A 25,764-nucleotide genomic window follows, 5' to 3' on the forward strand; every position below is an offset into this window, starting at 1 on the left:
GTCCATCCACTTTGATCAAAATTCAATTTTAATTAATTAAAATTTGGGTAAATCATCCTCCTGGTCCATATGTGCTATGGTATTCACCCATAGTTGTGGGCACCTCTATGGTAGTGTTGGTTTATGCCTATTGCAATATTTTATCTTATCATTTCTCTCTTGGACAAGTGTGCTTTTTCTATCCTAGTTTGGTCCCAACGTTACTTAGGGTTATCCTATCAACTAGTACCTTTTCTTTCGTGTTGGTTACAAGTGCTATTACATGTTGCTCAACACTCAAATGAACTCAAATGGTATCAAATTTCACAAAATGACCCCTGGTCTTCTTTCTTCTTCATCTTCCATGTCTCTCTAGTCTCCCATTTCCATTCTTCCTCTTCTTGCTGTCTTTTTTATTCTTTTCCTCCCATTATCATATAGTCTACCTTCTTCTATTCATCCTTTCTCTTCTTCCATTCTTGATTCTTCTTCTTCTATAACCATGGATCTTGAATATCTTCTTAAGGACCATTGTTTGAGCATAGATGAACTTGACCTCCTTATTGAATTTGAAAAGTGTTGTTACTCCAATAGATATACGGATGCCAACCTTGTGACAAAAATCATGGAAAAAGGGAAGAAATCAAATGTTCTTGATAAGATCATACGCAATATCATATCACAATATCTCTCTTCCAAATATTTCTTATCTTCCAAGTCTTATGATGATTCTTCTAAATATTGTTCAAATTCTTTATCTTTCTAAGTCTTATCATGATTCTTCTAAATATCATTCAGATTCTTCATCTTCTAAGTCTTATCATGATTCTTCTAAATATTGTTTAGATTCTTCATCTTTTAAGTCTTATCATGATTCTTCTAAATATCATTCGCATTCTTCATCTTCAAAGGCTTATCACGATTCTTCTAAATATCATTCACATTCTTCATCTTCTAAGTCTTATGATGATTCCTCTAAATATCATTTACATTCTTCATACTCCAAGTCTTACCATGATTCTTCTAAATATCATTCATGTAGGTCTTTACCTACCTCTTCGTCACAATATCATTCTTTTTCTACTTCTACCAAGAGTCTTATTCCTCTTATTGAGACATACCATAATGAACAACATGAAAAGTCTTGTGATATGCCTATCTATAATGCCTATAATGACAATGATTATGATGACGATGGCTATTATATTCCTATGAGTCCTAAAATTCATCCTAGTCCTATGCTTGTGCTTAAAGGGGATGAGTCACAAATAGATATTGATGGTAATCCATATGTCAAATATTGAAAACAACATTGATAAATTTTGTGAACAATACCTAAATGATAAATTTGTATTTTTTGAGCAAGAGAAAGCATTTTTTTTGCACTGAAATAAAACATCAATGGCATAAGAGTTCCTCTTCTAAGAACCTTCATGCTGAAAATAAAGATTACACTCTTGAGCAAGATCATGTTAATTTTGAACCTTTGTCTTCTGATGCTCACCTTCCATCTTCTACTTCCTCCACTATCCATACATCCCCTAAAGATTTTGAGTCTCTCAAATCTTCTACCAATCCTTCATCCAACGTAGATCCTAATTGTTTTCATGTGATTCCCTATAGTTATCCTCAAAGGCTACCTCTTAAAGAAACTCAAGCTAACCTTCACCTCACTACGAATACTTTTGATAATGCTAAACCTAAAGAACCTAAGCCTTCATGAACTATAATTCCTACTCCAACTAGTCCTTCATCCTCTATTCCAAAGTCTTCCATATAATTCCAACATGCTTCCCTCTCGTTAGGAGTGGCTTCATGTCAAGAGGACTCTAAAAATGATAAATAAAAGAATATAAAGAAAGATCAAGATCAAGAACCCTCCATGTCATCCAATTATTTTCACGATGTCTCTGATCCATGTCATGGCTCTTTTGATCCTCTAGGCCCTTTCTCATTTATTCCCCCATGTCTTAAGTCTTCTCCTAAGCAAGATCAAGCTATTATTTACACCACTGAGCTTATTGACAATCCAAATGACCTTAATATAGTTGCACCTTCCAAATATGATACTTCCATTAATATTATTAAAAATAGTTTTGTTACTTCCAATGCTTAGCCTATTGAAAATCCAGAGAAAAACTCTACACTTATGCTATCCAAAGATCCTTGTCAAGATCAAAATCTTCCATCTTCTTGTTCTACCACTCCATGTTCCCTTCCACTTTCTACTCTTCCTAAGTCTTCTCAAGCTTCAAGTACTCCTATCAAAGAAGTTGTTCCTATTCAAGATCTTCATGATCCTATTGAAAATCCTGACGCTCACTCTAAAGATGTTGATTTCTTTGATTTTCATATAGATGTTGATGAGCTTATTGATTACCCTTTTGCATCTTCCACATCCATCCTTGGACCTCCCCCACCAATACTAAATGCTTCACATTTTCTTTCTATCTTGGGTCCTTATGCCCCTTCAATTTCCCCTCGCAACTCTTCTAATTCATCATCCATCTTGGGTCCTTACATCGCTCCCTCTCCTATCTTTCCTCAAGATCAACATAGATGCATATCTTTGAATCCTTTTCATCCACCCAATCACCTAAACTAGTCATATCATCCTTCTTTTTTCACAAGTCCCAAGTCTTTTGGAAGTAACTTGAATGTTCAATATAAGAAAAAGAAACAATTCAAAAATCCATATAAAAAATAAGACCACCATGTCTCCTCTAATTGACATGGGGGCATAAAGTCAAAAGAGATATCTAAGAAAAAAATTATAAGACAAGTACGGGTTCCAAAATCCATCATTGAAGATATTAGCTTTAGATCATCAAAAAGAAATGAAAAGAGACCTATAGCTGTATGGATTCCAAAGTCTCTCTTGAGAGAGTCTAATGTTGAACAATAATTTAAGTTGACATTCAAGCTTCCAAAGAATTTCACTTCATCTTCTTCCGAAAGTATTCTTCCATTCCATGCACCTAAACTGAAACCTCTTCTATTGACTCACCATGTTCTTTCATGTATTCCTTCATTCATTTTTTCTCCATCCTCTCACCACCCTTTAAGTTGTGCGTTGACATTGATCTTGCCCTTATTTCCTTCTTCCAATGTCACTTTCTTTTCATAAAGCCATACCCTCAATTTTTGTCTTCCATCTTCCTTTCCCTATCAACATCTTTGAGCATAACATTTCAACTCCTTTGCATGTCATGGTTTAAAATTTCAAGGAGCATTATCTAAAAAGTTTGACTTCTTCCAATAAAATTCAAAAAAATTGAAAAAAAAAATATTTGAAAAAAAAATAAAGAAAGAAAAAAATGAAAAATTTAAAAATGTGCCTTGGTGAAAACTTGATAATCAGGCACCTTGGTAGCAAAAGTAAAGAGAAATAAATTTGTCCTATGGTGAAAACCACTCCCTTGTGGCACCTTGGATAAATACTATGATGAAAACTTGACAATCAGGCATCATGCATAGTTCTTCTACATCTTTCATCCATTCTGTCTTCTCTCTTTGATCTTGACAATGTTGACCTATACACAGACATTTGGCTATCTTGTGAGCTATCTTATGATGATCTTGTTTTCATTCTTTTCATGTTAGCCTTCATATTTATTTTCGTCGTTTCATTCTAGTCTTTTGCTAATCTTTTCTCATTTAACCCTTTGGTCTTGATCTAATAAAAAAAGAGTAAAATATGATGCTATGAAGCCTCTTGACATGTCTACTCCTTTGGATTTCATCTTTTCCACTTTTACATTATTCTTTTGTGAATTATCTTATGTTGGTGTTTCATTTCTTGTCCAAATGTGCTTTACCTGATAATTTTTTCCTAGCTTATGTACTGTTGAGGAGTTTTCCCTTGAGGATTTCTTCCCTTTATTCTCCTTCATTCTCTTATCTTTCATTTGTTCCACCAATTTGCTAATCACTCTTGTCCTCCACCTTCCTAGACATTGGGACTGCACAATGTGATTTTGCTTGAGAGTTTGGTCCTTGTTTTTTTTCTAGGGGCATTGTATATCATTTGTATATATTTATTGATCATGAAAAATATAAAAAATGATATATTTCAAAAATTCAAAAAAATAATTTATTGTGAAAATTTTAAAAATTGAAAAATGTCCTAAAAAAAAGACCATCTTAGTAATAAGCACTTTGATTTATATCCAAAAAAAAATTTATATATTCCAAAAATACAAAAAAATTCAGAAAATTCAAAAATTCAAAAAAATAAAAATAAAAGTGCCTCGGCGAAACCTAGAAACAAGCGCCTTGGTAGCAAAACTATAAAAAAATAGTCCTAAAAAAAAAAAATTTCAAGTGGTGAAAACCTTGAAATGGGCACTACTTGAGACCTTTGCACCCCTGTTTCTTAGTGTGTGTCCTCGACACTTAGCCTTTCTCCATCATGCCTTGTTCTTGTTGCCTTGGTTTGGAATTGGTCTTTGTCCAGGGGGCATAACTATGTTAGCTTTGGTCTCTTGGCTGCATTAGTCTTTAGGACACCTTGCAAATGGTGTTTTCCAACACCACCCCAATTATATTTTTTTCAATACAACCCCTGACGTTGAGTGTTTTTCAACACCTATTGGTTTGGTCTTACCCAATTTTGTCATGTAATCTTCCCTACTTGCAAGCATTTGATCCTTATCCTTGGAAATCGGTATCAATTAACACACTTAAATTTTTTTAACACAAACACTTAATGCTTTACTTATGTCAATATCTTTTCTTTGTGTACTGACTATTATTGTTTTTCATTGAGTTTCCTTGTTTAATAAGTCTCTCTAGGATGCATAGCTAGAGGACTTGGGGCATGGGAAATGTTTTATTTATTTTCTACTTGTGGGTGTGGTCTTAAAACTCTAGAGTGTCTCTTGTTGTCTCCTTAAAACACTTAGGACATTTGAGGTATCATCCTTGACTACTTTTGTACAACCATTCTTATGGTCATCCTAGCATCTATGCCTTGATGTGAGCATGGTTTTGTTACATTAAATTGGGTAAGCTAACATCATAGCCATCTTGACCTTTATGTCTTTGATGGTTATGTTAGAATCTTTTCACATTGTGATCCAATATAAATCACAAACATATTTTCATAGTCGCGCTTGTGACTAGCTAGTGATGATTGTGTGATTTTTCGATGTCCATTAATAATGGCCCAATGATGAAAATAAGTTCTTTTACATTCTCTAATGAATGATGAACACAAAATCCTATGTTACAGTTGCTCTTTTGCAAGTACACCTTTGCATTTTTATGTAGCTTGCATTATTAGACTTCATTTAGTTTGCATTTTTAGGCTATATTATGAATTTGAGAGGGTTCTCCCTTCAAGTTTCTTGTGGAATTTTAATCAACTATGGTCATGTTTTGATCTTCATTTCCTTATCTTCTTTCGTGATCCCAATCAAAATTTCTATCTTAAATAGTTGATTGATTTTGGAGCTGACACAGTGCAAGGTAGGAGAATCCCCAAAGGAGATGTCCTAGCCCCTAGAAAATAACCACGCAGTGGAAACACAATAGCAAGAAGCAATAACACAAGATTAGATACCAAATCACAATTCTTTATTTATAAAATATAACTATTACATGCAATGTGTTGAGCTATAAGGCCTTCCCAGTTATGGCCAAATACAAGAGCAATTATAATAATAGTTCTACAAGATCCCTCAAGATCCAATCCAAACCTAACTAGTCTAGATCCACACTCTAGTAGAAACCCCCAAGGAAGATCTCAACTTGTGCTCGCAAGCCTCCAAGAAATCTCCTTGCTTTCCAAGCCGCAGCTACTAGGTCTTCTCTAAATTTTCTCTTCAAGATCCAAGTGTAAATTACCTCATGTTCGGCGCTCTATCCACACATTCACAACTCCATCACAATCCTCTTGTAAATTGCCTCACATCTAGTGCTCTATCCATAGACATAGGAAAACTCGCTCTTCAAGTGTTCCTCTTCTCCATAATGGATGAATAATCACTCTAAATGAATGACTAAAAGACTCCACAAGACCCCCTACTTATACCCAACTAAGCCACAAGTCAGCCTAGAAATTACAAATTAAAATAAACCCCTCACATTAAATATAGGTCGAGCCACAACTCGACTAAAACACTAATTAAATAACCCATACACAAATTAAATGCCATAAGTCAGCTCATAGACAACTCGGCACCAACATAAACCAAGACCAAGCCAAGTGTCAGCAAAACCAAGCCGAGCACTAGTAATTCCAAGCATCACTAAGTCCCACAAACCATGTTGATCTCCAAGACCATGTCGAGCTCCATAGAAAATTTTGAGCTCCATAGAACATACTGAGCTCCAAGACCATGCTGAGCTCGATAAAAAATGTCACGCACCTAGAGCATGTCAAGCTCCTAGACCATGCCAAGCTCCAAGACCATGTTGAGCTCCATAGACCATGCTGAGCTCCCAAAGGATGTTGAGCACTAGTCCTTTGTTGACTAAGTACCATTCCAAGCACCCACCAAAGCAACTACCAAGCCTCCTCCCATGAACTCCAAAATAGTCATTGACCAAACCCAAGATGCTCTTTCATCAGGAGCATTCTATTTCTTATGAAAAAAATTGTTTTCTTCTTTCTATTTTTTTTCATCTCTTCCGTTTTCTTTTACCTTGCTTCTTTTCTTCTAATTCAACTTTGAGGCATAATATTTCATTCTTGATGATCTACCTTGGTTCTGTGATTCTTATATCTTTCATCTTACATCAAAAACTTTATCTTTTTTTCAATTTGATCAAATTTATCAATTTTTTGTTTCTCCTCTATCTCATTTTGATTTCAATCATGAGGGGGAAATACCTATCAAATTCAATCCTTGAGTTAGTTTTATCAATTTTATCCTGAACTTTTTTAAGTCAAAATTTATTTATATTCTTTGTCCTCATGTGTTCCCAAATCGACCACACATCTAGGTTGTTTTGTGATCCCAAATCAATCTCACACTTCAATTTCTTTCTTTGACTACATGTGTTCCCAAATCGATCACACATTAGTCAAAGAGGGGCAAATGTATGCACCCTAAATTGGTTGCCTAGACTATGGGCCCCCATTATTCAATTTATCAATTTATCAATTTTCTTGAATCAATGTTTTGCAATATTTTATTAAACCAATTTCCTTGGTCAAATTCAATTTTTTTTTTCTAAGGTTGATCATTTTATCCTAAGTCTTGTTTAATTAAAAGAAAATCTCCCTTTTAATTAAATAAAATAAGTCCTCGTTTAATTAAAAGAAAACCTCTCCTTTAATTAAATTCATCTACATTTAACTAATTAAGAGAAAAACCCCTCTTTTAATTTAATTAAATATTTCCTATTTAATTAAAAGAACTTGCCCACTTTTAATTAAATAAATTCCACATGAAAAAGGAAATGAAATAAGTAACAATTAAATAAATTTCTTTTTCCTTCCCTCATTTAATTTTTCTCCTCTTTTCTCATTGGTGGAATTTTGTCTCACATGGATCAAACTCTATTATCCCATATTGGTTATGAGAAGCTTCCAACATCCACATTTTTCTTTATAAGGGAGAGTCCTCTCCTCATTTTTGACATCCATTATTATACTATTGTTATGCTATAGGTTTGGAGAGCGATTTTTTGAGTTTGAATACTAAAGCTATTTGTGCAGAACTTATATCTTCTTGTCTTCTTCTCTCATGCATACATGGCTTCCATCATCATGGTCCATCCTTGCATTTTCATATTATCTTAGAGTCATATTTGTTTTCATAGATTAGTATTGCATTGTTATTACATTTTCTTTCTTGTATTTTTTTATGTTGTTATCATATATATTAGTTTTAATCTCCATTTGCATGCATTTTGGATCCTTGAATCTCTTGTTTCATGGTGTACTTGCATTTGCATAAACTAGGTCAAACTGAGGGCCTCCATTACAAACCCATGCACTCCATGAATAGAGAGTTATGAGCCACCATTTGAGATCTCATTCTTGAGAAATCTTGCATATAATGACTCATAGAAGTGTGCCCACATTTTAGGCCATGAGAAGTTCAAGAAAACCCCTGCCCCTGATTTTAAAATTAACCTAGAGTTTAAAATAAGCCTAATTGAGTAGGAGTCAAACACTAGGCAGGGTAAGCAAAGCACTAGGAGGTCCAGAAAATGCCTCCAGATGGAAAAATTTAAGTCCCTCCCAATGCATAATTCTAGTTATGATTCCTTTAGAATTTATCTTATACCTATTAAAAAGAAGAGAATGCCTTAGGAAAAAACCTACCCCAAGCCCTATAGGTCCCTCCCATGTCTTTGACATTCTTGAGTGTACCTTGGCTAGGAGTTGGGGGATGATATTACCTCGCTGAGAAAATAAACTCCCAAAGGTGCAAGGAAGAAGGGAAAGCATAGCCATAGCAAGGTGAGACTAGAAAGGCTAGAGAATCTCATGAGGGACCTGGCCAACAACCAAACTACTATCTACTAGAGGTTCAAAACCTTGGTCGAGTTTTCCACCAAGGTCATGCACTCCATGGCCACCATGCTTTATTTTTTGCAGGACAACAAAGAGGAAATGGACTTGGGAAAAATCACTAAGAAAACTCATTCCATCTATAGGTTCTTAGCTAAGGATTGGTTAAAAACCATCCTAGACAAACTGATTAAAGAGAAAGGTGAGGACGGGGACAAGGATGTGACTATTAATGAGGATAGCCTATTATGGAGGATACCTCCAACTATTTTTTTTAGCCTTTTTGTACTTCAGCGCCAGCCCCTTGTCTTGTTGGTTGCTATCAATTACTTATTAAGAAAACATGTATTTTCTCTGTGAAGGCCATTTCAAATTTGTGGACCTCATTCTCTTGCAATGCCCTTTTGCATGGGAAACTTAGATGTATATTCCATAGAGGTGGAATCTGTGCTAGCCTATTATGGAGAAGATAATGGATTTTTGGATGATGTCAAAAGGTCATAAACCTTGTCATGAATAGCGACTTGTGGATTTTTCTCATCTCTCATGTTATGTGGAATCTATGGAAGTCAAGAAATAATAGGGTGTTTAGGGACTCTTCCATCTTTCTACCATTGCTAGCTGAAAGGATAAAAACCAATGTTGTTGACAATCTCCATAGTTGCCTTTAGGAGAAACTTCATTTTTATGATGGTAAACATGAATGAGTCAGGGTGAATAAAAAAGTGCTAAATAAAGAGAAATAGGATAGTGCAAGATGGAATTTCCCACCTTAGGGTTGGCTTAATAAGAATTTTGATGAGGTAGTCAAAGGGGGCCCTTGTCTTGTTAGTTGTGGTACGATTGTTAGAAATAAAAGACGTAATATAATTAATGTCATTTTTGTCCCTCTTGGGATCAAGATCAACCACTTGGCTAAGGTGATTGTTTTACTCTAGGGTTTAAGACTGATGGATAAATGTAGTAGTAGATGGTTATGGACTAAGAGAGACTCCTAGAATATTCTCAATTATATTTATAATAGGTAAATTTTATCTTTCACTATAGACAATATAAATCAAGAGGCAAACATATTTATTAACAATCTTGAAAAGGCCCATAACAACCACCTGTATAGAGAATCCAATAAGGTCACTAGCATGTTGGCCAACATGGTGGTTGTTGACACCTCTTCCATTCATTTGATGACACTAACTCATTAATCATGACAAGATTCTTAGTAAATTTAATTATATTAAAAATCTTTCTAATTATGAAAGGTAGTATAGGGGACATGATTTTTAATAATTGTGGTGCTTTCATAAGTGTGAAGTGTAATAATCAAATTTATTACCAAGCTTTGTGGGCATTATATTTGCAACTACTTCTTCTTGGCTTTCTATTGTGTGATGTGTATTTTGTGTTAAGTGATATTTTTCAAAGGGTTATTTTTAGTGTTAAAATCATGGGTGGTTAATGAGGGCACAACCCAAGACAAAATGAACACAACAAGAAAAGGGGAATATTATTATCAAAAGTGATATGCTATGGCATTAAGTAAAATGAAAATAGACTCAATGACATGTCCTATGGCTTAGAATGTTATTAGATTCTGGAGAAAAACCTTTCTCAAAGTACCTTCTCCCAAACCCCACCAAAAGAATTGTATTTACAATGCCAAAAATGGTCTTAAGTAACCTAAATTAGGTTTGGGGTTAGGAATACATTTTAAAATATTCCATAGGGTTAGGAAAACATGTCAAAATTTGGTGTAAAATTAGAAGAATCTAGAAATGGTAGTCCAACTCCCGGGAGGCATAACTTTTTATCCGAAACTCCAAGTGATGAATTGTTTACATTTCTTGAAACGTCTCCAAGTGCTCTATAGCCCTATGGACCAATTTTTTTGATTCTCCATTTTTCATGCCTATACAAGGCCATTTAATGCCTCAAATCTGACTTTGAAGCATTCTTAGGAGGTCTCCAGGCAACTTAAAACTGCAATAAATTTCAAACCATAAAGCCTTTTGACCTAATTCTTTTTTCTAGAGTGCTTTAAATTACAATTATAATCATCTCTCAAACTTAAACCCTCCAAATCATCATAGTTATGGCTCAATTACAAAAACAACCTATTTTCAACATTGGCATGTATCCCAAGGCCCTAAAAAACTCTAACGCAAAAGACCAATAGTGGAACTATGAGAGTTGGAATGTCTATTTGACCCAAATGGGTATACAAAAATAAAGACACATTAAATAGAAACTAACACTAAGCATTTTTTTTTGGGGTGATATAGGATTGCCCTTACACTACTAGATGCTCCTACAGCAGTGGTGTTTTGAAGAGGAGAGAACCAAGGAATTACATAACAAAGGGAGTGAGGAACCAAAGGTGCCATTTATGGAGAGGATGAAGTATTTAAAGCCTAAATTTTGGAATAATTTATCCATGATTGGGAGGTGAGGAATGTGAAAGTAGTAGGAAGATTTCTAAAGCTAAACATTAAAATTATGCCATTCATCACTTGTCTTAAAACTAAAGTTATGCATTTTTACCATAACAAATAATTTTTTAAAGAAGTTAAAAAAATTACAAAGAAAAATGATTGGGTACTAATTAAAGAAAAAGGAGGCTCTTATGCGATTTCGTTGATTAAAACCCTATGGAAGAAGGTACTTGAGGTTGTGATTTAGTTTATTACTCTAGATGGACATTATGATAGAGCCTATAATTATCATTTTGCCTTTCTGAATCACTTTATGTATTTTTTAAAAAAAGTGTTTTTTTCCTTCTATTTTCTTTGTTATTTCCCTAATAGTATCAAGGTTTATATATAGAAGCACAATAAACTCATTCTACATGAAGGGATGATATGTTTAATTTTTAAGTATATGATGGATAATGTGAAAGAGTCATTCCCAAGGACTATGGTGATCAATAAGGAAAATATCTCTAAGAGTCTTGGAAATAGAAAAGGAAAGGGAAAATGCATTATTACTTATATTGGTGAAGCTAAGACTATTTTGATTAAGAGGAATAAGAAAATTGTGAATTACAAGGAGATTGAAATGGAGTCGAAACGAAAGAGTGAGGATGAACTGAAGAGTTTGGAGATGGAAAAACAAAGGGAAAGTCATTATTCATGTGGCTTAGTGGAGAATATGTATAGCTCTCACAATAATTGGATATCCCCTATTTTAATTCACTCTTACAAGAATAAAGGCCTTTCATACAATGATAAGAGTGAGGAGAAAAAAAAGGTAAATGAAGAGGAGGATGTGGATGAATTTGATAAAGAAGTTCCTTTCCTTGAAGACATTTTTGAGATGATAGATCATGATGTTTATATTTCTCCTAATGTATTGGCTTTGAAAGAGATGAATGAAGAGCTTGACAGTGATGAAAAGGAAAACAACAAAAGGAATTATACCATGACCATTACTATTGATGTGGATGAGGTCAATGTAAAGCTAATTTGTAATATGACCTTAAGGATTTGAGTGTTGAACCTACCCTTGGTGTTTTGCAGAGTATGAAAGCCAATTATCTATATACTTTCCATATGGAAAAGTAGTCCTTCAACTCTATTAAAATTGTAAACATTAACTGTTGATCCTTGAATGCAAAGATGAAATAACTTGTGAGTAAATTGTAGGATGTTATTGAGATAGAAAAAATAGGGGAGCCCAGTGAAAAGAATAATGTTATTCTTAGCCTAAAGAGAATTGATAAAGTATAAAAGATTACTGATGATATGACCAAAAGGTACCAAGGGATAGTGAAGGACATTGTTGAACACCTAAACAAACTTGATCCTTACCTTGAGAATCACCCTCTCTACCCACCTCTCCTTTTCCTTTTGAGAATATTTCCTAACACTCTAGATTTTACATCCCACCCAAGCATCTACAACACTATTTTGATCTAAAACTATAAAAAATATTATCAAAAATTATGTGCTCTTCCTCAAACTTTGGGAAGGTAGATTCTACAACTTTTTCAATGACTAGGGGACTCAAGTTAGTCCGTTCAATATTAGGAGGGGCCTTTAGAAGAAAATCTTGCGTTAGGACTTGTCAAGGAATCTATTTCTTTTATTTAGCATTAGGGAGAGAATCACAAGGTATGTTTTCCTTATTCACCTCTTTGATCTACTCCTATGGACGAGGGAAAAAAATGTCCTTACCTTGAGCATCATCCTCTCTACCCACCTCTTGTTTTCCACAACTTTAGATTGCTTAGACTTACAAGATTCATATATGTAATCATTAACCTAGTGACCTAATTTCTTACATGAAAAATAGACAAAGGGGATAAATTTTTTACTCACCAAATTGGTGCCATATTTCTAGATTAGGTAATATCTCAATAGAGATAGGAATATTTGTAGAGTTTACCACCCCTACATAGATCCTTTCATACATTGGATGTTTCCTCATGGTTGTGATAGCATCTATAGAATGAAGATCCCCAAAAGAAATCAAAATACTTCTAAAGTTATCCCCATGCCAATATTCTAATGGCAAGCCAAAAAGTTGTACGTTGATTTTTAAGATGAAAAATTATTTATAACTTAAAGATGGATTGCTACAAATTGCACCAGTAGGATCTTCCTTACACAAGAAGGTGATGGAAAAGCACCCATATTGTAAGGGTTGCAATCTTCACCTTCTCCTTAAGCTTCCATTTCTTAAGAATAAAATCCTCGATAGTCTCTATATTTAGTCTAGAGCCAATAAATTTCTCCATAAGGAAGAAATTCATAAAGAAAATATTGTGGTCAATAACTTGATACGGGATCATTTTTTTAATCTAGTTTAGTGATTTGTTCCATAGAAGGGAAAGTAAATCTAGTAGTTGGCTTAACTCAAAAGAGATATGCCCAATTATTAATAGTATTCTTCTCCTCTTACCTAACCTTAGTATAAACTTAACAAAGTAATAAGTGGGAATAATATAAGAAACCTAACACCCCTCATTAAAAGCAGAGACATGATTTTAATTTAGACAAGTATTAATAGAAATATTACCTCCTAGGTCCACCTAGACCATCTGCAAGGGACACAAAATCTTACCATCCTCCAAATTTACTCCCAACTACCATTCTTATAACACCTATTCTTTTGACACTTAATATCTCCTACACCTACCTCCATTATCAAGGAATTGATAACAAAGCTAGTAGTGGGGATCTAAAATCATCTTGTTATTCTCCATTAAAAAAATATCTTTTTGATTAAGTTTATAGTTTCGATAGTTTTAATAATGTTAGTCATTTGTCTTTGTATTGGTTATAATTAGAAATTCAAAAAAGAAAAAAAAATAAGCTCTCAATTTTTTTATATAAATGAGATGTCTTCATTCATTTAATTCATTGCATTGAATGTCAACTTCATTAATTGGTTCAAACTTGAAACAATTGTATATGTCATCTATTTTGGAATTGTCATTTAATTTGGGTTTTCTATGTAATATTAGATTGGTTATTTTGAGAAGTAACCATTCAAAAAATGAACCGTCATCCAATTTTAATATTTTTTGGCTTTGTTATCAAATAGTTTTTTGGTAAAATTTTCAACCCTATTAATGTTGTTATAGATATGATGATATATTGAAGTGACAAAATTAATCAATTCAAAAAGTATATCTACCTACAATGGAATATTTACAATTGCTTAGTTGATTAAATATCACCAAGCTTTCTAAAATTTGAGCATCAAATTTATAATATATTAAATAATTTGGTTTGAATTTTAATCATATTAATGTCTTTATTGAAATTGAATTCTTTTGTATGTATCATCATATTAAAAACATATATAACTAAAAATTTATACAAACATATGCATTGAAATATGCACTAATATGTAGTTAAGGTAGCTTATAACCTCTTCATCCCAAAATAGAAATGTCGTGGACTAATTTGGAAACCCAAACAAAACTTTGACTGATTTGGGTGAGCGCTTTGATAGGAAGAGGCCATAAACTGCGGTCCTAAGTTGTGTTTGGATATTTTGACTAGAAATGTTGGGTTGAACAAGTACAAAACATGTAGAAACATAGAGGAGGAACATACACTATTTGGCATGATGTCTCAAAGAGATGTGTCCTCACAAACTAAAATTATTTCATGTTTTTCAAAAAATTGATTTGTTGAGGATGCTATAGAAGCATGCAAGCAAGTGTAATTGGCAAGTGTGAATTTAAATTTCACGACCTTTTCCAGCATCCTCAATGCCTCTAAACATCCATCAATGTATAAAAGATACAATAGAAAATTCAATAGAATGCTTGAAAGAGATGTCTCATGGACTATAATAATTGCATATAAAAAGAACTTTAAAATACAATAAAATTATGCAAAATAATATAAATTTTACTTGTAATTTTCAAAACAATATTTGCTCCTTTTCAAATTTTCTAATATTTTTAAAATATGAACAATGAAATTACAATACCATTTTAAAAAGAAATTACAATACCTTTTATTTTATTTCTATTTAAATATTAACTACCATAGACTCATGTTCAACTTTAATCAATACCAAAAAAAAAAAAAAGTAACTAAACTTGAGACTCATGTTCTACTTTAATTAATAGAACTATATTTTTTAACTAAACTTGAGAATGAATTTAATGAAACGTATACTATTAACATAATTCAAATATCATAACAAAGAAAAATAAAATCATTTTACTTCAAAACAAGTCACCACTCCGATGAGCAGATTTGTGACACTATACATCCTGCTTTAACTATAGATCCAACCTCGTTGCTTGATACATTAAGTTATAAGCCAATATATTACAATTATGACAACACAAATTTAGATCCGACCTCGTTGCTTGATACATTGATACATTAATTGATAAGCCAATATATTACAATTACTAAAAACACAAATAAATAATAAATATAGGTAGGTTGTTGATAGGTTTACTAAACATTACTGATCAGTAATCCACCAGACTTGGTAGGTCACCGACATTCTACTGCAACAGGTAGCCCTCCTCTCATGCGGATGGTCAGAGACACCACGTAATCTGGAGATGTAATCCCACCATCTACCTTAAAACTGAAGCCATGAACAACAGACGCCACAACTGATTTCATCTGTATGAATGCCATCTCTTTACCGAGACATACTCGAGGCCCGGCGTGGAATACTGGAAACTTGTATGGGTTGTAATTCACAAATTCCCCTTCTTTCAACCATCTCTCAGGCCTGAAGTGCAAGCAGTCAGGACCCCAAATACTTTCCATCCTGCCCATCGCATAGCTACTGTAACTCAAATTCCATCTTTTCTCAAACAACTCCCATCTGGTAAAACATCATCTCTTTTGACACATTTAGTATCCACGGGCACAGGAGGATAAAGCCGCATTGACTCACACAGAGCAGCATGCAGATATTTCATATCTTTCAACTCTTCAAAGCGGAAACTAACCCCTTCTTCATTAGCACTTGTGGGTTGCGATGATCTCTTACCCAATATATGTAAGATTTCAGTGTGAATGGCATCCTCCACGGTCGGATGAGAAGATAGCAGCCAGAAAAACCATGTGAGAGCAACGGAAGTAGTATCCCCGCCTGCTAAAATAAAGTTCACCACCATTTCCTTCAAAAATATATCTATCCTGCCACTGAACTCTTTATCACCTTCAAAATGAACATCTCCGTGGATTCGATTTGAATTATCTGAAAGAAGTGCGATGAACCTGGAAAGAAGATCATTTCTTTGAGGACCTTCCACGGAGATCTGTTCCCTTCTACAACTTACCACCTGAGAAGCAAACTCGTGGACTACTTGAAGTGCTCTACGTAAGCGCCTTTCGGAGCCGATGTTTAGCATGCGCTTGACTCTCCACAGAAAGGGAACAGCATAGAAGAATCTGCCGGCGCTAAGCTCTGTGGCGTTGTGAAAAGCCTTTGCAAAAGGTGAAGTCGTGGGCATGGAGGGCATGTTAAAATTAATGTATATTATAGTAGCTGGGCATTTAATGCACAGTCCAGAACTTTCTACTTGTTTCTTGGAGCCTCTCTCTTTGTACAAATTGTGAATTTAAAATTATGTAAAAATCTCTAGAATGCTTCCATTCTTGAAACTTCTCAAAAACCCTCTAGAAATATGTATGAGCTCTATAAATAGAGCATTCCTCTCAACTGTAATAACATGAAGAAACTTTATAGCTCTTTGATATATTTGAGTATTGTTTTTTGCTGCTCTGTTTTCATTCTTTGTGCTGTTGTTTTAATTCATCATGGTATCAGAGCATTTTCAGTTCTTTGGGTTGTGAAAATATGATGCTTTTGGAATGAATATATGTGTTTTTCTTGTGTGAATCTTTACATTTGCAGGCTATAACTAAGGAGTGAACAGCAGTTTGGTTTGGGACAAAAAAACTACATCAAAGGAAGGATATTGCAGCAAAAGAAAAAGTTTTTTCTTCAACAAATTGGTGAGATTTTTTCAGTTTCAAGCTTGGGTGTTCAAGTTTTTAAATATCTTTCATTCTCATCCAAAAAAAGGAAAGAATTTAACAATGGAATCACTTGGTGTGACTTTTCCTACAGTTAAATTAAATGGAAAAAATTATTATGATTGGGTATCTCATGTTGAAATCACTCTAACCCTTCAAAATTGTTATGATATTGTGACTGGTAGTGAACAAAGGCCTACAAATCCAAGAAATGATCAAGATAATTGGGATAAAAGAGACAAGAGGGCAGCAGCACTAATCAAGCTTACACTTTCAGAAGAAGTTTTTTCAGAAGTTCGTAATGAGAGAAGTGGAGTCAAAGTTTGGGAGATTTTGAAAGATTTATATCAAAATTCAGGTGATGTATGGATCTTATCTCTCACAACTGAATTATACAATTTGAAATTATCAAGCTCACAAGAGATAGTCCCACATTTAAGTAAGTTAAAGGAAAAGAAAAATGAGCTTGCTTCTCTTGGAAAAGATATAGATGATAAAGATTTTGTGCAAATTATATTACAAAGTCTTCCAGGATCTTATCAATCATTTATAAGGGGTTTAGATACATCAGATAAATTAAAAAGTATTAAATCAGAAGAATTGTGTGCTAAGTTGGTTCAAGAAGAGAAAAGACAAGTTAAAGAAAAAGAATCATTTGATGGTGAATCTCAAGCATTTGTAATAAAAGGAAAACAATATTATAAGAAGTCACAAGAAAATCAATCTAAAGAAAGAAATTGGAAAAATGAAAATAAGAATATTTCATATATAGATCATAATAGAAGTAAATGGAAATGTCATTATTGTTGTAAAATGGGTCATAAGGCAAATGAATGTTTCAAGAAGAAAAGAGATGTAGAAAAGAAAGTAAATAATTATCCAAAATTAGGAGATTCTAAAAGAAATGCATTTTGTGTTGCACTTAAAAAAAAATACTTTCAAAAAAGATTGGGTTATTGATTCTGGTGCTACACAACACATCTCATAATGAGAATCAATTTGAATCAATAAGTGAAAATAATATAGAGAAAATATATTTGGGGGATAATAGTGCTTTAGAAGTTAAAGGGATTGGTAATGTCAAAGTTGATAATGGTTTGGTCAACAATGTGAAATTAGTCCCCGAATTAAAAACAAATCCGCTTTTAGTATCTCAAATTGCAAGTCAAGGACATAAAATAGAATTCTACAATGATAAGTGCTTAATCAAGGATGTCAATGATAATTATAGAGTCATTGCAATTGGTAAAATGGAGAATGGATTATATAAATTTCAAGAATTTACTTCTAAATGTGGAGATAAACATATGTGTGCTATTGCCCAATATGATGATATGAGCAGGTTATGGCATGAGCATTTGGGGCACATCAATTTTCAAAGTCTCAAGCTTATGGAGAAATTACAAATGGTGCATGGGCTGCCAAAGATATCATTAAGCCCTAAGGTGTGTGAAGGATGTGCAATGGGAAAACAACATGGGGAAAGTTTCCCTCACGGTAAATCATGGAGAGCAAAAACTCCTCTACATTTAGTCCATAGTGATGTAATGGGTCCTTTCAAAAGATCATCAATTGGAGGATCAAGGTATGCCCTCACTTTTATAGATGATTATAGTAGAAGAATTTGGGTGTATTTTCTACAAAAGAAAGATGAAGTGTTTCAAAAGTTTAAAGAGTTTAAAGCTTTGACTGAAAAACAAAGTGGAAAGTACTTAAAGATACTAAGAATTGATAGAGGGACTGAATACATGAATAAAGCTCTTTTAGATTTTTGTAAAGAACATGGCATTAAAAAGGAATCAACTGTCTCTTATTCACCCCAACAAAATGGTGTTGCTGAAAGGAAAAATAGAACTATAATAGAAATGGCTAGGTGCATGCTTCATTCTAGAAATCTAGAAGCTAAATTTTTGGCTGAAGTAGTTCATACTACCGTATATATCTTGAATAGAACACCTACTAAGGCAGTTTTGAACATAACACCAGAAGAGGCATGGAGTGGAAGAAAGCCTACAGTATCTCATTTTAGAATTTTTGGTTGTAAAGCATATGCTCACATTCCTGATGAAAGGAGGAGCAAACTTGAAAGGAAAAGCAAGAAGTACATAATGGTTGGATATAGTTAGGAATCGAAAGGATATAGGTTATACAATCCTAGAACTAATGAAATCTATATTAAAAAAAATGTATGGTTTGATGAAGATGTTAAGAATGATAATTCTCCAATATTATCTTTCTTTCCAATTTTGATTGATGAAGAAAATTCTACTTCTACCAATACTCAAAGTCAAGGTGTGCAAACCACTACATGGGATGAGACTCAAGAAAGTGATAATGAAAATCCAAAGAAATTTAGAAGCATCAAAGAAATTTATCAAGAAGGTCCTAGATATATATTTGCTAATTATGCTCTTATGACTAAGGTGATGCAGGTTGACACTCCAAACACATATGAAGAAGCAAAAAGAAAAGAAGAATGGGAAGTAGCTATGCAGGAAGAATACAATTTTTTGATGAAGAATGGAACATGGGAACTAACAACACTTCTAGAAGGCAAAAATGTGGTTGGTTGCAAGTGGACCTATAGAACCAAATTCACATCAGATGGAGCTATTGAAAAATACAAAGCAAGGGTAGTGGCTAAAGGTTTCTCACAAGAAGAAGGTATAGACTATACTGAAACCTTTGCCCCAGTAGCTAAGATGACTTCCATTCGTACAATAGTTGCTTTAGCTGCAAAGTTTGGTTGGAAAATTTTTCAAATGGATGTAAAAAGTGCATTTTTGCATGGTGACTTAAAAGAAGAAATTTATATGCAACAATCACCAGGATTTATTAAGTATGGAGAAGAAAATTTGGTGTGTAGATTAAGAAAATCACTCTATGGTCTCAAACAAGCACCAAAAGAATGATACTCAAAAATTAATAAGTACTTCCTAGAAGTTGGATTTAAAAGAAGTAGTGCTGATCCAAATGTGTATGTAAAATATTGTGATAATAAGGTTGTTATCATTGTATTGTATGTGGATGACTTGATTATTACAGGAGATCACACACATGATATTGAGATAACTAAAAATCAACTCAAACAAGCTTTCGAAATAACTGATTTAGGACTAATGCACTATTTTTTGGGTATGCAAGTATGGCAAGAATAAGGAAGAATCATGCTCTCTCAAACTAAATATGCTCTTGATGTACTTAAAAAATTCAATATGAGTGATTGTAAACCATGTAATACACCATGTGAAATAGGAGTGAAGTTAGGTGCTAACTCTACTCAAAAGAAAGTGGATGGAAAATTATATTGGCAGCTTGTTGGAAATCTTTTGTATCTTACTATAACTAGACCAGATATTGCATATGCAGTTGGTATTGTATCGAGATACATGACAGATTCACACATTGAACATTGGAAAGCGGCTAAAAGAATATTAAGATAGATTAAGGGTACTTACTAGCTTGGCATTGAATACAAATATGGAGGAGAACCTACCTTAGTTGGATATACGGATTCTGATCATGCAGATGACATTGATGATAGAAAGTCAACTTCAGGATATATCTTTCATCTTGGATCAAGACCGATTTCGTGGAGTAGCAAGAAGCAATCAACATTGTCACTCTCATCTACAGAAGCTGAATATATTTGTTTATCCAAGGCATCTCAAGAAGCATTATGGCTTAGGAGGTTACTTGAAGAATTGCATCATCCACAAGTCTCTCCAACAACAATATTTTGTGGTAATCAAAGTACTATCAAGCTAGCAAAAAATACGGTATATCATGCAAGGTCCAAGCATATAGAAGTGCATCATCATTTTGTTCGAGATCTAATTGAAAGTCAAGAGGTGGAGCTTCAATTTTGCGGAACAAAAGATCAACTTGCTGATATATTTACAAAAGCATTGTCTATTGTAAAATCTACGAAATTTAGAGATCTATTGCAGCTCAAAGATGTTCCTACACTTTCTAAATAAACATTATGGGGGGGTGTTAAAAATAATGTTTATTATAGTAGTTGGGCATTTAATGCACAGTCCAGAACTTTCTACTTGCTTTTTGGAGCTTCTCTCTTTGTGCAAAATGTGAATTTAAAATTATGTAGAAATCTCTAAATTGCTTCCTTTCTTGAAGCTTCTTAAGAACCCTCTAGAAATATGTATGAGCTCTATAAATAGAGCATTCCTTTCAGCTGTAATAATATGAAGAAACTTTATAGCTCTTTGATATATTTGAGTCTTGTTTTTTGCTGCTCTGTTTTTTATGCTCTGTTTTCATTCTTTGTGCTGCTGTTTTAATTCATCAGGGCAGTAGGCAGGCTGGATCCATCCCAAAAGCAACCCTGCAAATATTGTCAAATCCAAATCTCTGCAAAACGTCTTGCAAATCTAAAGACTCACCCGTTTCGGCTGCGTTTCTGAGGACTGGCACCAGCCGGTTCCGAATCTCCCACTGCACCGTCTCGACTACGAAATATCTGAGGGATTTTGTGTTGAATTCGAAGCTGGCGGTCTTCCTCTGCATCTTCCACAGCTCTCCGTCGGCATTGAAAATACCTCGGCCCAAGAAATCATGGAGAAGAGTTGTGAAGCGTTCACCCTTTGGATAGTTTTTAAAGTTGGTTTTAAGCATGTACTCCACATTTGCAGGATCCGCAGTGCAGACATCCGTTAGTCCGCCGGGTCGTTTGGTCAGAAAGGTCTTGGATGGCATTTTTTGGAGTGTTTGTGTGAGCCACTGCAGAAACCTGTGGCGATTTGCAGCGACCTCCAAGGCATAACCAACAATGGGATAGATAGCAGGGCCTTTATAGGATCTGTTTAATATTTTCCCTTTCAGAGAACACAGCAAAATATAGCCAACTATAAACAAGAGGAGAGCAAGAGAAAGCATGCTGTCATCCATTTAGCAGAGTGTTTGCAAAGGCAATGGCGTTTTACAGTCGAGAGATGCTTTGAGTGATTATTTGACGTCTTACGGTTATATCGAGTTTGGGGGTCCCGCAATTACAGAAGCGACGTTAATAATACATAACTAGAAATCAACGGCGCCATAGATATTTTAATTGGATTGTACAAGGGAAAAAAATGACTTATTTGTGGTCTTGGCAATGCATACGGATACTCGATGGTTCGATCAGATGCAATTTATTGGAATAAGAATCGCGCGTTTACAGTGGAGAGACAGAGATCTTTCCGTGATTATACAAGCTCTCAGTCATATAGTGAGCTTGGTGGTAAAGGTGACTAAATGTGAGTGATACATTTCACCTAAAACTAGAAATTTGAGTTTGATTGGACCATCAACATTGGCCGTCCAGAAAACTTTTGGCTAAACAGTCCAAAATATACACTTATTTCATTTGACCATTTCTTTACTTTATTAAATTAATTTGAAAATTACTAAGATTTTTAATTAAATTAAGAAATTTACAAAACAATAAAATCAGATGCATATTTGTTGTTGCATAGATGTTTATGTTGAGAAACTTGTCATTTCCCTTAGGAGGTATAGCTATGGACAACACAATAAATATTGTTAATATTGTATGAGGCAATCATTTTCTAGTTATAGGTACTCTGAAGGAATTAATGACTTCATTGCAACTGTTTGGATGGAAATTAAGAATGAATTTTATTTTAAATAAAATTTTAATTTATATTATAAATTATATTTAGACTTTAAGATTAGAAAAGATAAACTCAGCATTTTTAATTCAATGTTAAATATTAATTGATAAGAGATAGTATAACATTCTTAAAAAAGAAGTATTATGAAGACTCTCTATTTACAATGTTTGGCAACACCTGTAAAGTTTTAAATGTCAAGTTTAAAAAAAAGCAAATAAACTCCAATTTAGTGATAGCATCTATGTCGTCTCCATTCTCCTCATAAGCTTATTGAAATAGACTACAAAATTGACAAGCTATAGACTCGTAAAGTCACCAATGTGTAATTAGTCAGAAACTAACTTCCAAGATGGCCAACAGAAAGTTTCCAACTATAGTCCAAGAGCATCAAATTCCATTGAAGTTTGAAGAAAGGATCCACAAGAATCAAAATGAAAATCTCGATGACTTCTACAAGCACCTTGGCACACCTAGTTCAATCCCTAAGTACACACGAACCTCCTCGAGAGAAGGTGCATATTGGATGATTCTGAGAAATAATGTAGGTAGCATTTCCTGATGAGTTTATTTCCTTCGCTAGATGAATAGCTTCAACCGTAGCATTTTTTAGCTTCCACCTAAATTTAGCATTACAGAAAATTATAGCTTCACTGTAAAAGAAAAAACGCTAATTAAAAACACAATGATGAAAGATAACATTGTTTTGATTTTCTCAAATATAGAAAAATATTTCCAACATGAAAGTGTGCTAGATCAATGGAAGATGAGACGAATCTCAAAATTGTGTGTCAAGAAATGGGGGTAGGTTTGAGAGATCTGAAAGATGACACAATGGAATCATTGGTGTGGATTATTACAAGCCCATAAAAACTCAAAGAAGATTCTCAACCCTTAAATAAGAAGTCTTGGAAGGAATCCCACATGAAGAATGATTCATTGAAGTTGATGTCATGATATTAGCGAAATTCTTAAAATTTTATTGTCAAAGGATGAGCCTTGGAAGTCTAGTGTTTAGTTTACTCTCAATTGTTAGAATCTAGTCCACCAATATTTTGAAGCAACGACATGGGATGAAAAAGAGATTCCTAGAAAATATAAATCTGCCCATATGATCAATCTTATTCTAATCAAGGTTATCAATATTATTCAAGTTGGGAAAGAAATATTCTTTATAAGACAATTCCTTATTCCACTAGAATTTGAAGATAGAAACCTAGAAAAATTGTCTACATATTAGATAGCTTGTTTGATATTATTTTCCTCCTTAAAAAGGATGAGTGTGAAGCCATAAAAAAAGTGTCTCTTTACTAGATACTAGGAAGAATTTGGAAGAGAAATTTGATTGAGTTTGAGTTGGAGACATAAATTAAGCTTACAAATAAATAACATATTTACTAACCAAAATATCATCTCAAGTCAAAACTATTCAATATATATAAACAAGTAAATTGATATTAAATGGCTAACTATATAAACTTGACTGAAACAAGAGCTCTAGTTGAGTTGGAGTACCTACATTGTGTAAGAGGTGAGAACTAGATTTTGAATGGAAATGTATTGTGTGATACAATAGAATTGAAATCGAGGTGATAATACTAGTCACAAGATTGAAAAATAATTTTCTTTGATATTTACTTATATGCCAAGGTTAAAAAGAAGTATTTAAAGATCCAAAATAAATTTCTTTAGGTCCACTACTATCTCATATAAGATGTTACAAATTGAAACCAAAATGAAATAAAATGTTAGTTGATATAAGATGTTAGCTGATCTTCTTGATAGCTTCCATATCACCACATTCTTTCTCTCCTTGGCCCTTGCCTGTAGTGGAACAAGCTGTGTTATCTTAATATTCATCTTCATTCTTTCTCAGATCAACAAGTCTTTCTTCTTTCTCTCTTTTCATCTCTCCTCCATTTTTTTCTCTTTTCCATTCACATATTGTTAAACACTTTTTGATTATATGCATCCTTACATTTTAGGATGTCGAAACCCTAAAAAAAAATCTCACCCAAAACAATGAATTCAAAATTTGAATTGCATGTATTGGTAGTCCATGGATAACTTGTGACACCTATACTATAGGGTCTAGACTAGTAGCCCTACTAGTGTGGTCTAAGTATAACCCTAGGCTCTCTTTCCTTTCTTCTTTTCATTATTTTTTTAGAATACTAATTTGATTGCAATGCATACCATGTCTACTTCTGCCATGTCATAGTGATGAATCATCATGCTGATTGTAACATTCCTCATCTCCATGTAGAACAGTGAGGATATCTAGGTCAAAGATTAATGAAATGGTATACTTCATTTACAATTAGGTTCTAGTCAATGACAACACTTTGGTGTGCTAGATATTTACAACATCAACTGCCTTTCTTATGACAATGAGACTTGTAGGATCAACAATCTCCCCCTTTGGTAGTGATAGGAAAACTTATGATCCTTCAACTTATGTTCACCTTTGTGTTTTAACATTTTTAGATTTATACTAGTAGATGTGTTAGATTGTGGTGACTGATCAGGAAAGTACTGTACATACTTGACATATGGCCGACATGTTATAACCCTAAAGTGGTTTAATACTTGTATAAAAAGGGCTTAGGGTTGGGTATTTTTTATGTGTGGTGATACGAAATTGGTTCTTTCGGCGGTATTGAGCTGTAAGGGATTACAGATTGTAATCAGGTTGTAATCACTGGATTGTAATAAGATCGGACTTGCTATTTGGTGGATGTAGCCCAGGGATTGGGTGAACCACGTTAAATCTTGGTGCCTTGTGTTCATTTTTGTGTGTTCTATTATTTTGTTATTGGTTATATTTGCATGTAGTTTTTTTTTATTTCTGTCCGTGGTTTATCCTAACAAGTGGTATCGGAGCCAAGTTGTTTCTCAGTTATCCTCTGCAGGAAAGTCTCACGGTTAAGTGGGAGTCTCACGGTTGAGTGGGAGCAATGGCAGATGATGGTAAGATGAGGGTTGATAGGTTTAATGGGCAGAACTTCCAGTTATGGAAGATGCAAATGGAAGACTATTTATATCAGAAGGATTTATGGAAGCCGTTGGAAGGAAAAGCCAAGAATCAGGGAACTATGTCAGAGGCTGAATGGGATCTTTTGGACAGAAAGGCACTCGGAAGCATTCGGTTATGCTTGGCACCATCGGTGGCATTTAATATTACAAAAGCAAAGACGACAGAAGATTTGATGAAAACCCTAGA

The 25,764-nt window shown here is 33.9% G+C and overlaps 2 pseudogenes; one reads left to right on the forward strand and one right to left on the reverse strand.

Moving 5' to 3' along the window:
• Window positions 1-25,764, forward strand: part of LOC149534435 (cytochrome P450 94A2 pseudogene) — a 148,278-nt pseudogene that overhangs the window by 45,068 nt on the left and 77,446 nt on the right.
• LOC149534436 (cytochrome P450 94A2 pseudogene) lies at window positions 15,409-21,819 on the reverse strand (annotated as a pseudogene).

This window comes from Cupressus sempervirens, chromosome 10 (assembly GCF_028749045.1).
Source record: "Cupressus sempervirens isolate cs-2001-9-10 chromosome 10, ASM2874904v1, whole genome shotgun sequence".
Taxonomy (NCBI): domain Eukaryota; kingdom Viridiplantae; phylum Streptophyta; class Pinopsida; order Cupressales; family Cupressaceae; genus Cupressus; species Cupressus sempervirens.